General features: G+C 35.8%; 3 long non-coding RNA genes across 3 annotated transcripts; 2 read left to right on the top strand and 1 right to left on the bottom strand.

Annotated features, from left to right (window-relative positions):
• Window positions 1-273: 273 nt before the first annotated feature.
• LOC128284402 (uncharacterized) lies at window positions 274-3,043 on the bottom strand. The gene is made up of 5 exons (XR_008274835.1): window positions 2,445-3,043; window positions 2,132-2,198; window positions 1,119-2,048; window positions 752-854; window positions 274-647 (listed from the first exon to the last, which is right to left on the bottom strand). It is a non-coding gene; the product is annotated as an uncharacterized LOC128284402 (long non-coding RNA).
• LOC108474079 (uncharacterized) lies at window positions 2,738-4,257 on the top strand. The gene is made up of 4 exons (XR_001869854.2): window positions 2,738-2,828; window positions 3,051-3,110; window positions 3,397-3,485; window positions 3,657-4,257. It is a non-coding gene; the product is annotated as an uncharacterized LOC108474079 (long non-coding RNA).
• A 9,539-nt stretch (window positions 4,258-13,796) lies between these two features.
• On the top strand, window positions 13,797-15,947 carry LOC128284401 (uncharacterized). Its single transcript, XR_008274834.1, has 3 exons — window positions 13,797-13,896; window positions 14,352-14,434; window positions 15,486-15,947. It is a non-coding gene; the product is annotated as an uncharacterized LOC128284401 (long non-coding RNA).
• Window positions 15,948-16,225: the final 278 nt, after the last annotated feature.

Genomic DNA, 16,225 nt, shown 5'->3' with positions numbered 1-16,225 from the left:
GAGATTGCATCTAAGTGTTTGAGGGGTTAAGCTTAAATCATTTCTTTGTACTGTTAAGTTCATAGTGGATTCATCTATAGGCAAAGCCCCGCAGACGTAGGACAAATTCCGAACTACGTAAACATCTTGATTGTGCTCTTTATTTTTCTTATTACATAATACGTCCCAACTCAGAAAAAAAACACATTTATGTTTTTTTTAGTGTTCCATTGCATAATCCGTCCCAACGCAGGAAAAACACATTTATGTTTTTTAGTGTTCCAAACAATATTCAAATGAAGGGATGCACAATTGATTATAAGACAACAATTTTTTTAGACAATATTCCAAGGCCATGTTCAATTATGATGCTTGGATTAGGACTTTTCCAAAAGATGTCGATTTTCTGGCCGTATATGACTTGTGTGTTGATGCTTATGTTGGCACACATCAAATTGTAAGTTGAATAACAGCTTGTAATTTGTTCTTGTCGTTTAAACAAAACACAAGGCTTTTCGTTTAGAATCTTGATGCGACGAGATAGTGCAATCCTCGAAAGAAAGGAAGGAGATGGGCAATGGCAGGGGTGTTTCTTGGTGAGCTAAAGAAATCAAAGTCTCCTAGGAGGATTCTAGCCCATCAGTTCCATCTATATAGCAACAATGAACCTGCAAACTATAAATATCAATATACAGTATGATAAAATTGATCTCGTATAGACTGAGCAGTGTCCAAATGTAGAAGAAACACTTATTGTTACTAAAAACTTAACTCCATATTTTGTGCACAAATGGTGGCCAAACACAAATCCGTCGTCTATGCTTTTTGATTCCAAGTTTAAGAAAGGGCCAAACATTGGGCATTCTCATCATCATCTGTAATAGTAACAAATTCACATTCCCATTAGTGTTTACACCTCAAATCTCAATTCCAACTTGATCAAGTAATACTTTCAAAACATAACTCAATTCAAGATAAAAATCAACTTGGGCTTCTTTGCCTAGCAAAAGATGAACATGATTCTAAAAAATCCAAGGTTTTCGAAGCCGGACCAATAGTAAAACTGATCAGGCCACCGATTCATTGGTTCAATCGCTGCAATTAAATAAATCATTAAAATATTCATAAAAAATAAAAACCTGATTCAACTGCCAGGTTCAACCAATTTTTCGCCCAATACAATCATCCATTCCGATTCTTGGGTCAATCGATTCAATGCCCTTCTCCGAACCGGGATCCTGGTCTGGTTAAAGCAACCTTGACTAAACCTAAAAAACTATTTGTCTTAAGTTAGGATTTCAATTGGTATTTTCAATATTAGTTCAAAAAAGAAAAACCCTTAATGCAAACTTACAAACCACTCTAAGTCGGACATTAAGGTATTTAAATTCGGCTTACTCAATAGCCCAAGCTTGGCTAACCAATAATTAAACCGAATTCCGCTAACATTAGCAAAACCAAAACATGAAAATCTCAACTGTAAATAAGTTAAAGATCAATTTCAACCAAAAAGTGAAAAAAATGAAGGAAGCAATAGTAGTAGAAAAATAACTGGATTCCTATAATTATATGATTATTTATAGATGCGATTGGTCACAACCTCAAATATACAATGGACCGATTTCGTACAAACAACAAGATTGATCCAATGATTATCACCACGATGCACCAATTTTACACATCCACATTTAGTAAGGCTGCTTTTTCAATTTTAATATGTAAAACACTAATGACTAGTTAAGCAACTCAGATAAAGAAAAGGATGTTGTTAATGTGCATATATAACCAGATTAGATAGACCAGAATTCTGATGCCGACACTTTTTGTTTCTATAACTAAAACCATGGGATAGGAAAAATAGCTCAACCCTGAAGTAAATTGGAATAACCCCTAGCTGGCATTTGTTCTGCAGAATTTGGTCAGGAAAAATAATCTTACCTATCGGGTTGATTTAAAATCGGATGATGGCACTTCGGTCATTCCAGAAGGTAGAGTTTCTGGCCTTGGAGTACCGACCTCAGCCATTCCAAAGTCTGAATGAAGCATATCTACTCCGCTCCCTTCAACACCTGTCATTCTAGGAGTTAAGGATTATCTTTCCTGCCTTTGGGGGGTTAAGCAGATAGATTAGCTAAAATTTATAGAAGGATACAATCTGTCTTCCACATTTCCGTAATGCTAACATCGGCACCTGATAGAAGCCAATAATCCGCATCATTCTGAAAACAAGGGCAAGAAAAGTTAATAGAAAAAATTATCAATTTTGGTGCAAGATGAAGTCCTAGGGGAAGAAGGTGTTTGAATCTTGGACCTTACCCTCCTAAAGAGGGGCAACCAAGGCTTCTAATGAATTATTCCAGATTACCTAAATTCATAAATAATCTTTGACATGAACCACTGTCCATATATTTGATGTTTGTAAAGATTGGCTAGTGTAATAACTGGTCAAGAAAAATGGCACTTACGTCCATATCCTACGGAACAATTCTCATCATTCCCCCAACAGACTCTTGTGAAGCATTTATATCAGAGCAGATTTGATGAGTTTGCTGTGCCTGTGGTTCAATCTCCTTTCGGATGCTCTTAAGAATCTCTCTGGTTTGGAGATTTTGAATATTCCAAAGCTGGTGTCTCTCCCCCGTGGGCTTCAACATCTAACAAATCTGCGAGTGCTTCGTCTCACTGATTTGCCCAATTTAACATCGCTTCCGGACGAGATGCGTTGCCTAACCAGTTTGGAGTATTTACAAATAACAGAAGTTCCTTGGTTGGAGGAAAGATGTCGGGAGGACAGTGGCGCTGATTGGCATAAGATTGCTCACATCCCCAAGATTCGGTTGTATAATGAGGTTGGTCCGTCCTTGTTATTTATTTATTTTGATGACCATATCTTTTTTTGAAGGAAAAAAAGAGTGGTATATAGAATCTCCAAGTGAGGGGTGTGATGCCATTTTTCATTGAAGTTGGATACTGTTAATTTCCTTGTTAAAATATTATTCATTTGAAATCCCTTTGTTTTAATCCTACTTTTTACTTATCATCTTTCATAATATTTTTGATGATTTGTGCAGTAGTAAGGCATTGGAGAAAGGCATTTGTGAACTTCAATCATTTTATATGCATAAAAAGAGGTGCTAATTTACCTATTTGCTTTTTACTTTTAAATCATAATAATAACTTGACAATTGCTTCTAATAATTTAATTCTAAAAAATCATTGATGTGGAGAGTGAGGCCTATGAGGCCTTCAAAATGGTTGTACTATATGCTCTGCTTTCTTTTAAGCACTTACCTATCATATGTTTATATATATTTATGTATTCTCTTAATATATGCCAACTGGTTACCATCTTAGATGGTAGCTATGCTATTGGCAGGTTCTTGGAGGCATTCAAATTCACGATATTCATTGATGCAGGACACTCTTTTAGCTGTTTGGAATTTCAGCCAAATTTATTATTGAAGGTCCAAACAGGGAAAAAGGAAGATACTTCAGAATATTTGGTGGTAAGGTTGAAGTTGATAAAATGTTTGATTATTTATATATCAACATCGTTATACTTAACACACATATGTGCAAATATAAGGTTGATAAAAAATAATTAAATCTCTTTTTTTGAGGTGTAAATAAATAATGAGATTTGTAACATATTCTATGTTATCATTTATAATTTTCAGGTTCATTGTTGCTTTTGGAAGAGTCGTTCAAGTGAAAATTTATTATTCCACTTTACATGGAGCTTATGAAGAGCTTGATTTATTTTATGGGTGATGTGTGAATTTAAAGAAGCACACATGTTCATAGGAACTATTATTGAGTGTTGAATGTTGATTTTCACTTGCATAGAATTTACTTGATTGTACAAAAGTGAGATTGCATCAAGTGTTTGAGGTGTTAAGCTTAAACTATTTATTTGTACCATGAAATTCATAGTGTAATTCATCTTTGGGCAAAGCCCCGCAGAGGTAGGATAAATTCCGAATTACGTAAACATCTTGATTGTGCTCTTTATTTTCCTTGTTACATAGTACGTGCCAACTTAAGAAATAACACATTTATCTTTAAAATATCCAAGCCCAATCACTTCAAGAAATTGACTCAAATGTGAGTGCTTTATGAAACTTTTTGCAATCCAAAACTGAAGTACGTTATCTTTAGAAAAAGATAAATGTACCGATTATAAAAAATCTGCTTTCCTATTTCCAAAAAGGTTGTATTTGTTGAATCTGCAAATCTTTGCTCAAATGCTATCTCTTTGAACAAAAACCAAGCATAATCATCAAACAAACCTTTCAAAATGTGGGGTTGACATTTACTAGTAACTTTTGGTACCCTCGGAGAGTGAGTAGTTACTATTATCCTACTCCTTTTAGCCTCACCCGTGAATAACTTTTTTAAGCTAACCCAATGTTCCCACTCCAAATTCCAAATGTCATTTAAAATAAGTATATTTTTTTTCTAGCAATACTGATCTTAAGATTCTCCCAAAGAGTATTTGCAAGATTCAGAATTTGCTAGCGCTGAAACTTGATATGTGTTTTAGGCTTCAAGAATTGCCAAAGAAGATTGAAAAATTGGTGAATCTTACCCATCTTGCGTGTTGTGATTGTTTTGGTTTAACTCATTGCCACGTGGAATAGGGAAGCTGACTTCACTTGAGACGTTAAGCGCGTTTGTAGTGGATAAAGATGGGTCCCATGGCGGTGCAGATCTAAGTGAATTGAGACTCCTTAACAACTTAAGGGGATAGCTTAGAATAGAAAATTTGGGATTCGTAAAAAATGCAAAAGAGAAGTTTAAGGCTGCTAATTTGAAAGAGAAGCAACATTTAGGATATTTGATTTTAGAATGGAGTCGTCCTTTTGTTGATGGTGCTAGTCATGATGACAATAAGTCGTTTGAAGACCTCTAGCCCCATCCTAATCTCAAGGAGCTCTGGATTGGAGGATGGAGGGGTGATGCCAAGTTTCCAAGTTGGATTTCTTTGCTCACAAATCTCGTCAAAATTACCATAGGTGATGGTAATTTCAAACATTTCCCGTCCTTTGCTCAATTGCCTTGTCTTCAACGACTAGAAATATATAATTTAACTGAGCTGGAGTACATGGATGATAATAGCCCAAAAGGAAGTCAAGGAGAAGCACAATCATTCTTCCCATCGCTTAAGTATCTTTGGCTCTCGGACTGCCCGAATATGAAGAGTTGGTGGAGGACGACAAAACCAATCGATGATGATTCCAACGAGGACGACTCAACAGTTATGGGAACATCAACCACGGCATTTCCTTGTCTTTCCTGTTTACAAATTTGAAAATTGCCCTTTGACTTCAATGCCGTTGTATCCTTCACTCGATGAGCTATACTTGAGGAATACCCGTTCAAGGCCGTTAAAGCAGACTATCAAGATAAACATGAATGCTAAGACCCCATCAAGTTCAACCTCTTCTCTTCCTCTCTCCAAATTGAAATCTTTCCATGCAGTCAACATTGAGGGATTGGACACTCACACGCTAGATGAGTGCCTGCAACATCTCACGGGCCTTAAAACTTTAGCAATAAGTGATTGCAAGGAGGTTGATTTAGAGAGCTTACAATGGGAACTGTGAAAAATAAAATAGAATAAAATAAATAAAAATAAAGAACACATAAATTTTACGTGAAAACCCTTTCGGGAAAAAAACCACGCGGAGGAGAAGAAAATTCACTATGTCGAAAAATTTTACTCAAATACAAGAGGAATAGACTATGTCTATTTATAGGCTTGCAAAGCCATATTCTAGTAGGATTGAAACACCTTATCCTAATCAATATAAAATAGATGGAGTTTAATAAGGTTTAAAACCTTATTCTAAAATAAAATAAAAGAAGTCTAGTTCTATATGGATTTTACTTTTATTTTATTTTCCATCGTATTTTATTTAAATAAGAATTTGGGTCACTTAATTCTAACAATCTCCACCTTGACACAAATTCTCAATGAACAAGTTCTTCATCGCGAACTTTCAATAAACAAGTTCTTCACCTCTTCCAAAAACCCCTTAAGGGTTTAACTTCAACAATGAACACCAACCAAGTCTAAGCAATGCTCAAACTTGGTTATAGGAAGTGACTTAGTCATCATATCTGCAGGATTTTCATGAGTGCTAATTTTGCTCACAACAATATCACCACGAGTAATAATATCACGAACAAAATGATACCGAATATCAATGTGTTTTGTTCTCTCATGAAACATTTGATCTTTTGTAAGAAAGATGGCACTCTGATTGTCACAAAATCATCGTCTGATTTGAAGGTCTTCATTGAGTTCACTAAATAGTCCCTTCAACCAAATAGCTTCTTTACAAGCCTCGAGAATCGCCATGTACTCACCTTCATGGTAGACAAAGCGATCGTAGTTTGCAAAGTGGCTTTCCAACTAATTGCACAACCTCCGATTGTAAAGACGTAACTCGTGAGAGATCTTCTTCTATCAAGGTCTCCAAGAAAATCAGCATCAACATACCCTATAACTCCATCTTTAGTTCTTCCAAACTGTAAGCAAACATTAGTAGTGCCTCGTAAGTATCTTAAAATCCATCGAATCGCTTTCCGGTGTTCTTTACCGAGATTCGCCATGTATCTCGCTAATCCTTGACCGTGCATATGATAAATCGGACGTGAACAAACCATAGCATACATGAGAGATCCCATCGCACTAGAGTATGGAACATGTGACATGTACTCAATCTCATTATCGATTGAGGAGATAAGGCCGATGAAAGTCCGAAATGGGTCGCTAAAGGAGTACTAACGAGCTTAGCACTCTGCATATTGAACTCAAAAGAACTTTCTCAATGTACCCTTCCGACTTAGGTACAATTTACTTGCTTTTCTATCTCGAGAATCTCCATACCAAGTATCTTCTTTGCTGGTCCTAAATCTTTCATCTCAAATTCTTCACTTAGTTTGGCTTTAACCTTTCTTATCTCTCTTTATCTTTTGTCGCTATCAACATGTCATCAACATAAAGAAGTAGATACACAAAGAACCATCACTGCTTTTTCTTAAAGTAGACACAACTGTCAAAACTACTTCTTTTGAAATCATGAGAAGTCATAAAGGAATCAAACCTCTTGTACCATTGTCTTGGTGACTGTTTCAAACCGTAAAGGGACTTTTTCAAAGAAGCAAACATAGTCCTCTTTTTCGAGACTATAAAACCCTCTGGTTGTTGCATGTAAATATCTTCCTCAAGTTCTCCATGCAAAAATACAGTTTTTACATCTAACTGCTCAAGCTCCAAATCATGCATGGCCACAATACCAAGCAAAGCTCGAATCAAACTATGCTTAACAACTGGAGAGAACACATCTGAAGTCCACTCGGAATTTGATCTGTAACCCTTTGCAACAAGCCTTGCTTTATATCCGGTTCTTCAACTCCCGAGTCCTTCTTTCTTTTTAAACACCCATTTACAACGAACAACCTTTTTACCTTTAGGAAGTTTTACAAGATCCCATGTTCTGTTTTTGTGGAGTGATTCCATCTCCTCTTGCATAGCAAACATCCACTTTTCTGAGTCTTCACAGCTAATCGCCTCAGAATAATTAAATGGCTCTTGATTCGCATCTATATCTTCAGCCACATTTAAAGCATAAGCAACTAGATCAACCTCGGCATACTTCTTTGGAGGTTTAATTTCTCTTCTTGTCCTGTTTTTGGCGATAGAGTATTGCGGTGAAGAAGCAACTCTATTCTCAATTTTTGTACTGGCTTGAGGAGTTGATTCTGTATTAATCTGATGCTCCACCTGCTTTTGGTTTTCTTTATTGGAAGAGTCTTTAAGAGATAAGTTAGGTAGCATAGCGCTTCATCAAAACAACATCTCTGCTAATCACAACTTTTCTATTTTCAGGACACCATAACTTATAGCCTTTTACACCAACTTTATAACCAAGAAAAACGCATTTAATGGATCTCGGTTCCAATTTTCCATTATCAACATGAGCATACGCAGGACACCCAAAAATCTTTAAATCAGAATAATTAGCAGGATTACCAGACCATACCTCTTGTGGAGTCTTTTTCTCAATGGCAACGGATGGAGATCGGTTGATCAAAAACATGCAGAGAGGTCGCTTCGCCCAAAATGACTTGTAAGTTGGCATTTGACAACATACATCGAACCTTCTCCATGATCGCTCGTTCATTCGCTCGCAACGCCGCTTTTGTCAGAGAGTATGACGAATCGTCAAGTGTCTCATGATCCTTCCGACTTGCACAATCTATTAAACTCATCGTAACGTAACTCTAAGCCATTGTCATGCGGAGGTATTTTATCTGCTTTTCCGTCTGCTTTTCAATCATAATTTTTCAAGACTTAAATGTGGAAAACACATCGCTTTTCGCTTCGTGAAGAACGCCCAAACTTTTCTCGGAAAAATCATCAATAAAGGTTAGCATATAATTAGCTCCACCTCTCAAGGCACTCTGGATGGCCCCACGATCGTAATGGATATACTCCAACGCTTCCTTCGTGTTATTGATTCCTCTAGTGAATCGAACTCTCTTTGCTTCCCAAAACACAAGGCTCACAGAAATTCGGTTTGCAAATTCCTTGCCCATTAAGAAGTCCTCTTTGCTTAATTCGCCATGCCATTCTCACTCATATGCCCTAGGCGATATGCCAAAGTTTAGTAATATCATCATCCGACAAGGAAGAGGAAGCGACAACATGATCACCAAGATATGAGAACCTCAGAAACATATAACTTGGCAATCTTTCTTTGCCCTTTCATCACAACAAGGACCCTTTGAAATCTTTAAAACCCCACTTTCATTGTGTATCTGCACCTTTTGAATCAAGAGTACTCAACGAAATTAAATTTCTTTTCAATTCGAACATGCCGCACGTCACTAAGTGTTCGACAACTCCATCAAACATCTTAACTTTAATTGTTCCAACACCGCGATTTTACATGAAGCATTATTTCCCATCAAAACAACACCTTCGATCATCGTTTCATAAGTTGTAAACCAATCCCGATTGGGACTCATGTGGAAGGTGCACTGAATCAAGTATCCACTCTCGCTTACTTTAGAATCATTGATGAAGCAACTAGAAGTTCACCATCGCTGTAGTCTTCTACAACATCGCCTTCACCGAATTTTTCTCGTTGTTTTCCTTTTGATTCGCACCTCCTTTTAATCTTATTTTGTAGCTTATAGCACTCAGATTTAATGTGCCCTTTCTTCTTGCGAAGTTGCAAGTTTTACCTCTGCTTGAAGATTTCGATCTACCCTTAGATTTACCACGAGGATTCCGCTCTGTGTTCTACCACGATCATCATCAACATTCCGGTCTTGTCTCCCACGAACAATGAGACCCTCTCCCGAGTGTTGGGTTTAACCACAAGATGCTTCATCTTATCATACGAGGTTAAAGAATCATAAACCTCATCAACCGTGAGAGACTCGCTATATAAAATCGTGTCTCTAAAGGTTGAATAAGACGGGGCAACGAACAAAGTAGAATCAACCCTAGATCTTCCTTATCATATCGAACCTCCATGGCCTCCAAGTTTGAGAGAATTTCTTTAAACACCGTTAAGTGTTCGTGTACGACGCACCTTCCTCCAAACGATGAGCATAAAGACGCCGCTTCATATGCAACTTGCTTGTTAGAGTTTTCGACATACATATTTGTTCTAGCCTCTTCCATAATGCAATGGCGCTTTTCTCTTTCATCACATCCTGCAAAATTTCGTTGGACAAATGCGATGTAATTGTGTTAATGCCTTTCGATCCTTACGCTTCTTCTCTTCATCTGTTAATGTCGAAGGCATCTTATCTATCCTAGCAGGCATCCTCTAGATCCATCTGCAAGAACGCTTGCATCTTAATTTGCTACAACGCAAATCGGTGTTGCGATCCAACAAATGAATTTCATACTTCAAAGACGCCATTACCGTGATCGAGATGAATAACCCTAAGCTCGATACCAATTTGTGAAAAATAAAATAGAATAAAATAAATAAAATAAAGAACACATAAATTTTACGTGGAAACCCTTTCGGAAAAAAACCACGAGGCAGAGGAGAAGAAAATTCACTATGTCGAAAATTTTTTACTCAAATACAAGAGGAATAGACTATGTCTATTTATAGGCTTGCAAAGCCATATTCTAGTAGGATTGAAACACCTTATCCTAATCAATATAAAATAGATGGAGTTTAATAAGGTTTAAAAACCTTATTCTAAAATAAAATAAAAGAAGTCTAGTTCTATATGGATTTTACTTTTATTTTATTTTCCATCGTATTTTATTTAAATAAGAATTTGGGTCACTTAATTCTAACAGGAACAAATTAAGAATCTCTCTTATTTGGATATTGATAAGATCCCGCAGCTGGTGTCTCTCCCCCGTGGGCTTCAACATCTTGTTCAATTGAAAACATTAAGAATTTGTATTTGCAGTGGATTGAGTTCACTCTTTCCTGTGTTCCAACATCTCACTTCCCTTGAAGACTTTTCAGTAAGCAACTGCAAGGAGCTGGAGTTATCTGCAGCTGGCATCCAAGTATTCCAAGATCATACAAGCCTACGCTCTCTATCTCTGGTTACTATTCCAAAGTGTCGGCATCTTCCCGAGTGGCTTCAACATCTAACAAATCTGCAAGAGCTCTATCTCATTGATTTTCCCAATTTAACATCGCTTCCGGACGAGATGCGTTGCCTAACCAATTTGCAAATTTTAGAAATAGGAGGAATTTCTCAGTTGGAGGAAAGATGTCGGAAGGACATTGGCGCTGATTGGCAGAAGATTGCTCACATCCCCAAGATTCGGTTGTATAATGAGGTTGGTCCGTCCTTGTTATTTATTTATTTTGATGACCTTATCTTTTTTTGAAGAAAAAAAGTGGTACATAGAATCTCCAAGTGAGGGGTGTGATGCCATTTTTCATTGAAGTTGGATACTGTTAATTTCCTTGTTAAAATGTGATTCATTTGAAATCCCTTTGTTTTAATCCTACTTTTTACTTATCATCTTTCATAATATTTTTGCCGATTTGTGCAGTAAGGCATTGGAGAAAGGCATTTGTCAACTTCAATCATTTTATATGCATAAAAAGAGGTGCTAATTTATCTATTTGCTTTTTACTTTTAAATAATTGATGTGGAGAGAGAGGCCTATGAAGCTTGCATGCTACCCTTCAAAATGGTTGTACTATATGCTCTGTTTTCTTCATTTAAGCACTTACCTATCATATGTTTATATATATTTATGTATTCTCTTAATATATGCCAACTGATTACTATCTTAGATGGTAGCTATGCTATTGACAGGTTCTTGGAGGCATTCAAATTCACGATTTCCATTGATGCAGGACACTCTTTTAGCTGTTTGGAATTTCAGCCAAATTTATTATTGAAGGTCCAAGCAGGGACAAAGGAAGATAATTTAGAATATTTAGTGGTAAGGTTGAAGTTGATAAAATGTTTGATTATTTATATATGAACATCATTATACTTAACACACATATGTGCAAATATAAGGCTGATAAAAAACTAATTAAATCTCTTTTTTTGAGGTGTAAATAAATAATGGGATTTGTAACATATTCTATGTTGGCATTTATAATTTTCAGGGTCATTGTTGCTTTTGGAAGAGTTGTTCAAGCATGACAATTGCGAGGCATATTGCATTTGAAACTTTGTTATTCCACTTTACATGGAGCTTATGAAGAGCTTGAATTATTTTATGGGTGATGTGTGAATTTAAAGAAGCACACATGTTCATAGTAGGAACTATTATTGAGTGTTGAATGTTGATTTTCACTTGCATAGCTAAAATAAATTGGGAGAGAATTTACTTGATTGTACAAAAATGAGATTGCATCAAGTGGTTGTGGTGTTAAGTTTAAATCATTTATTTGTACCATGAAGTTTATAGTGTATTCATCTTTGGGCAAAGCCCCGCAGAGGTAGGATAAATTTCGAGTTACGTAAACATCTTGATTGTGCTTTTTAATTTCCTTGTTACATAGTACGTGCCAACTTAAGAAATAACACATTTATCTTTAAAATACCCAAGCCCAATCACTTCAAGAAATTGACTCAGATGTGATTGCTTTATGAAACTTTTTGCAATCCAAAACTAAACAAGTGTTTGTACATCAATTTTATTATCTTTTGGATATAGTTGATAATAAGCAAAATAATGCCTCAAATGGGATGGGAGGTGATCATAACTCAAGTGTAGGTAAAATCTCATATTCGTTTTGAGATATTCTAGCAAGTACGTTATCTTTAGAAAAAAATAAACGTACCGATTATAAAAAATCTGCTTTCCTATTTCCAAAAAGGCTGTATTTGTTGAATCTGCAAATCTTTGCTCAAATACTATCTCTTTGAACAAAAACCAAGCATCATCATCAAACAAACCTTTCGAAACATGGGATTGACATTTACTGTTGAGATTTGGCCTGTAATGCAACATTGGACCGTTGGCAGCTTGGAAGGATGCATGAAGCAGTAGCAGCTCAGCCTGAAGGGCACGATCGAGCTGAGTTCAAGAGCAGCAACTAGCTTAGCTGCCTTGTTTCATTTTGTTATTTTAGTTCATATGTAACTTGATCAAGTTAGCTTGTAACTTGACATGAAAGTTTGTAATTTTTTGTTTAGTTTTTTAATTTGAGTTTGATGGATGTAAGGCTGGCCATACCAGCTTGCTTTGTCTTGTAATTTAAGTTAGCTTAAGTCTCTTATTAGTGGGAGTAGGTAAATCATTAGGTAATGGTCATTTGACTTGTTAACTTTGTATATATTTTTCATTATCAATCAATGAAAAGCGTTGCTAATTTTCTCATCCATTTTAGTGCTCAAGTTCTTTGTTTTGCTCTTGGTTTCATTTTAATTCTTAAGCAAATAGGTTGTTATTTTATGTGCTGTTGCTTCCAATGTTCCAACAAATGGTATTAAGAGCCATAATTCTTTGAGGGCCTTCTCTTGTTGGTTGTTGTTTGTTTGTGAAATCAAGCTTAAGAAAGTAGGAAACCGAAGCTGTTGAACTTGTTGCAGTAGGATGAGCTTCACACCTCCTCCACCTCCTGTGTTCACTGGTGAGAACTACCACATTTGGGTGGTAAAAATGAAGACTTACCTTCAGGCACATGATTTGTGGAGTGTAGTGGAGAATGATGCCGAGCCACCTTCATTGAGAGCCAATCCCACTATTGCTCAGATGAGACTTCATGCTGAGGAGTTAGCCAAGAAGCCTAAAGCCATGGCCTGCTTGCAGAATGGAGTGTCTGATGTGATCTTCACTCGTATTATGGCATGTGACTCACCTAAGCAAGCTTGGGACAGGTTGAAGGTGGAATTCATGGTGTCTGAGAAGACTAAACAGCAACAGCTAATTAATCTGAGGAGAGATTTCGAGAATCTCAAGATGAAAGATGCTGAGACCATTAAACAGTATGTGTAACAGCCCGATTTTGGGCCTAGTCGGAACAGTGGTTTCGGGACCACTATTCCGAGGCCAAAGAAAATTATTTTAGTATTATTTTATGTGTTATAATATGATTTTATAAGTGCATGTTAATTTTGGTATATTAATTTTAGCGATTTCAATTCAATTTCAAAAAGGACTAAATCGCGTAAAAAGTAAAAGTTGTGTTTTAATACCTAAAGGTGTTAAATTTCCTTGTATCTTAAATTGGGGGTCTTTAAAGTGAAATTAGGCCAATGAATGTGTGATGGCCGGCCATGGGAGACAAAATAGTTGAAAAGTCAAAATTAGACAAAGTAGTTTTATTATTAACAAATAAAAAAAAGGAAGAAAAAGCTATCATTTTTCTCTTCCCCTTCACCGAAATATGCAGCAAAGAAAGGGTTTTGAAGCTGGAAAATTTCAGCAACATATTTCCCTTGCTTGTAAGTGATTTTAATGTCTTTACTTGATGATTTTTGTATTTTTGGAACCCCTAAAGCATAAGCTTTCATATGAGGGGACTTTTGTGCAAGATGATAAAGAGTCTAGGGTTTTGCCATGAATGTATATGTGTTGTTTGCTGTGTTTTTATGGAAGATTATAAGTCCTAGTTGTCTAATAAACAACTTTTGTGAAAGAAATTGCATGAAAATACCTTAAAAAGGGCTAAATTGCTAAGTTGTAAAATGAATTGTAAATGTGTAAAATAGTTGAAATTATGAGTTTCTATAGTTATGAAAATGGTTCATCTAGACTCAAGGAGTAAAGAAATGTGATAAAAATTAATTTACGAGCATTGGGGCAAAAGTGCAAATATGCAAAAGTTTAGGGGTCAAAATAAAAATTTGTAAAAATATGATTTTTAGACCCATATGAATATTGTGACTGATTGGTATAGATGATGAAAATTGAGATTTGGACCTAGAACGGAAAGAAATCGATTTATGGACGAGTATGTCTTTTCACCTTTGTGGTATCGAGGTAAGTTCATGTGTAAATAATGTAGCATAATTGTTATTTTTAAGTTATTGATGTTAAATATATGATATGCTGATTTTTATCATGAAATATATGCTTTGTGGTTATTTTCGAATAAAATGCAAGTTATGTGTATTATTTGTTCACGGGGTAAAATTCTACTCAAATGGAGGAATACTCGAGATGAAAGGGACGTATTGGTAAATGTTGTGAAATGGATACTTTGAACAGGTATGTACCTAACCCTCGGGTTGAAAACTCGACATAACAACAATATGGTAAGATGGTAAATGAAAATGTGATATGAATGTCTCGGTGATGATTATACAAACGATGTTGTATTAATTTTGTGAACAATGATCATGAATGAGTAATTTAGCATTGACAGATTTGAGTTACTGCAGTAGTGTAACTTTGAAAATACACTAAAAATAGTGAAAAATGAGTTAGAGGCAGAATAAAATATGAGATTAAAGCTCAATGAGTCTATTTTCACATGAAAGAAACAGGGGAAGAAAAAGAATTCTATATTGTGTGATATTTGAATTCTTGTGAAACAGTGTCTGAATGAATTCGAGATCCCCTGTTCTGACTTTATAAATTCACTAAAAATTGTAAAAAAATTATTAAGGGTTATACCTTACATGCATGGATTCCTTATTGAGTCTATTTTTAGGGAAAATAAACGGCATAGTCGTTGGAATTTTGTACAGGGAGAAATTCGGTTTGTAGTGCACAGGGGTCAGAGTGGTCATACCCTGAAACATGGGAGAATTTAACTAATAAACTGTACTATTTGGCTTAACCAAAAATTCTAGAAATTTTATGGAAGAAAGGAAAATAAGTCTAGTTTTAGGGAAAATTAACAGAACTTAATTCGGAGTTTCGTAGCTCCAGATATAAATAATTTAGTGACTATTGCTCAGGAAGATAGCTTGCAGTGAACTTGAGAATATGTTGTAAACATTGATAAAACAAGTTAATGAGTTGCTTATTGTTTTCATATGAACTTACTAAGCGAAAGCTTACCCCCCTTCTTTCCCATGTTTTTTAGAGTTTCCAGGTTAGCTCGGGTTGGAGGCCGTCAGAGATATTATCACCCTATCGAGTTAACGTTATTGGAGTAAGTAAACTCAAGTGATTCGAGTCTATGGCATGTATAGGGTTTTAATGTGAGTATGCAATATTTTGATTTAGCCAAAGGCATTGGCTTGTTATTAAGGTAGTATTAGTTATGTAAATTGGCCTATGTCGGCTAATATCGTTATGGGCCCATATGATTATTCTTATGCATTTATGTTATTATTTCTTGTGATGTGGCTTACAACATGTATGCCTAGAGATTGAATTGAGATTCATTGATGAGCTAGTAACTAATGCAAGATTAAATGATTGGTAAATAGTTAATAATGCTTCATGAATGGTTTGTGATGTAATGATAGTTATGTCTAGTATGTGGTAATGATATGGGCAAATTCTATAATATTTATTGCATAAGAAAATAACTTGAGCATAACATGTTTGTAGATGTTTAAGAGCTCATTTATGTCACGTTGTATGTTATTGGATAAGTATGTATCTATGCATATGGTGTGAGAGTGATAAAAGGCTTAATAATTAGCCTATTTCTGGCCACACGGCCTGAGCACATGGGCGTGTGAAGCCTTAACGCAAGAGATTTTTTTTAAGTTTTTCATGAGTTTTCGATTGGGTCCTGAACCACTCCAGATGTATGTTTTGGGCCTCGTAAGCCCGTATATGGGACAGGTTGTATGTGAAAAGAAAAGTTTTTAA

The sequence above is a fragment of the Gossypium arboreum genome, chromosome 11, assembly GCF_025698485.1.
Source record: "Gossypium arboreum isolate Shixiya-1 chromosome 11, ASM2569848v2, whole genome shotgun sequence".
Classification (NCBI taxonomy): domain Eukaryota; kingdom Viridiplantae; phylum Streptophyta; class Magnoliopsida; order Malvales; family Malvaceae; genus Gossypium; species Gossypium arboreum.
The sequence above is the reverse complement of the archived record's forward strand: the minus strand, read 5'-3'. Positions and strand labels throughout refer to the sequence as shown.